The sequence below is a fragment of the Xenopus laevis genome, chromosome 2L, assembly GCF_017654675.1.
Source record: "Xenopus laevis strain J_2021 chromosome 2L, Xenopus_laevis_v10.1, whole genome shotgun sequence".
Lineage (NCBI taxonomy): Eukaryota > Metazoa > Chordata > Amphibia > Anura > Pipidae > Xenopus > Xenopus laevis.
The window spans coordinates 68,086,785-68,089,284 of NC_054373.1; positions in this window are offsets into that span (position 1 = coordinate 68,086,785).

The following is a 2,500-nucleotide window of genomic DNA, read 5'->3' on the forward strand; positions in this document are numbered from 1 at the left end:
CACAAGAAATCTGAGGGTTGCTACGGAATGTCGTGCTGAATGTAAATGGGCTGGTACAGGTAATTTCAACACCTCCTTCCTGATTGTGGATTTATGCTGACTGATACGATCCCGTATCGGTTGGACAGTTTCCCCAACATACGCCAGTCCACACGGGCACTTAAGCATATAAACCACATATTCAGTATCACATGTAAAGTAACCTCGTAGCTCAAATTTCCTCCCTGTATGTGGATGGGTGAAAGCATTAGTGCGAATAACACTGGAACATTGATTACACCTACCACAGGGAAACATGCCATTTGTTAAGGGTGCCAAGACCCTTTGTGTGTTAACCTGTTGGGTACCCAGATCGAGCCTGTCCCTAAGGTTTCGTGGACGTTTGTAAGACAGTAATGGCGGTTCCTGAAATTCTGGGATGTCTGGGTATGCTGTACGTAGTAAGGGCCAGTGTTTGTAAATTACATGGTGAATTTTCCGAGTACATGGATGGTAAGAATGTACAAAGGGTATACGAGAACTTTTTGTCCTATCAGGCAATCTTTCCTGTATAGTTGACTCATGGTCCAGCCCTTTCACACGTGTCACCTCCTGTGTAAGCATCTGTTGGGGGTACCCTCTTTGTATAAATTTAGTGGACATTTCTGTCAAACTTGTAGAGAGCTGTTCCTCCTCCGTGACTATTCGTCTAACATGTAGCATCTGTGATCTAGGTCACAGACCAGGGTTAATCTCCACTCCATTTTGTTGTTTTATATTGTATTTTGAGTGTTGAGTATATACCCATGTCCCAACCAATCCCAATATCGAGTACCCAAGCGGCTGTATTTGCATATACAGAGTTGGAAGCTGCGAGTATAGCTACTCTGACAAAGGGCTCGAGGGATTTTTTGCACACAGCCCACCCAGAAGCAAGGAATCGGAATCTGGAACGGTTATCCAAGCGTGCTGTATCATTAGAACTACATGGGTGCACTTTGGCTGAGTATTATCGTTTGAAACGGATTCCGAGGGGTCTGAGGGTGCATCTACAACCTACTCTATTCTCTGATAATCTGGAGTACTGTAAGAAATTTTAGGGCATTTTAAACAAATGTTCTTTGGACATTATTACACTAACTATTGAATATATACAGAAGGAATTGCTTACTGTGTCTGAACAAGCGAGTACCTTGGAGACGCAGCTTGCACAGACTGCGAGTCAGGAGGAGCTGGCAAACACCAAAGCTCGATTGGAGGAATCGATGCTGAAGTTCCGTTTGGAAACAGAGACACGCAAGAGGGAGAAGTTTCTGAGGGACGCAGAGGACTACACGAGTGGACGCATATACCGGTGGACCCCGGGACGCCCTCACGTGACAACAACTTAATTCCGGGGACGTAGGACGCAGACACAAGCACCACGTGGTACACGCCGCGAGGGACGACAGGAGGCCATAGGAGTAGCTCCGGTGAAACTGCTTGACAGCGGCCAACAGATTCGTCTGGGTCATCTTTTTTAGGAGAGGACAGCGCTCCTTCCAGCAGCGGGGAGCGCGAGGTCAACGCTCCAGAAGCAGGCGGTGCAGCGGCTATCCAGACAAGACAAGCACGCAATACCAGAAAAGCTGCGCCCAAGAAGGCACATCGCCTGTGATCAACATTTCTAAAAAGGTACTGTTACCCTCGGAATTAAGTGTTTTACAAAAGGGTTTGTCGTTTTGCCCATCTGCAAAATTAGATGCGGTCCCAGATGGAGGGGTTAACTCCACAACGGTTTAACCTACACAAAAAGAGTAAATACCTTCCTCCTACTTCCTTTCATCCCGTGGAAACGGTGATAAACTTTATTTCTAGAGACATTAACCAATTTGTAAATGACTCAAAGGGACTAAGGCATATGCGCTACAACAACAATTTGTCTAAGATTGAACGTGAATCACTTAATGCATTGATGAGTGATAAGAGTGTGATTTACAAACCTGCTGACAAAGGGGGAGCCCTAGTAATCCTGGATAAGGATTACTATGTTCAGGAGATTTTGGGTCAATTACACAATTGTAAAACATATGTTCCACTTGACAGGGACCCTACCAATGAAATTGCAGGCCTAATACTAGGAATGTTGACTCAGTACCAGGGGCAGGGTGTCATCACGGATGGTTTGAAGGATTATCTCATACAGGAATTTCCGTGCATACCTGTGTTCTACACCCTGCCCACGGTACATAAAAATCTTCAGTTTCCCCCAGGACGACCAATTGTGGCAGGGGTTAACTCTGTTCTATCTCCTTTATCAATTTTTCTTGATAAGGTACTAGCTCCCTTTGTAACATCAGGAGCCTCATACATTAGGGATACTTCCCATTTCCTACGTTCCATTCAAGGTCTAGATTTGGGCCACGACAGGGTACTGTTGGCGGCTTTTGATGTTAACAGCTTGTATACCTCTATACCCCATGATCTGGGTATGGCAGCAGTACGGCTGACCCTGGAGGAATCAAACTATGATTCAGCACAG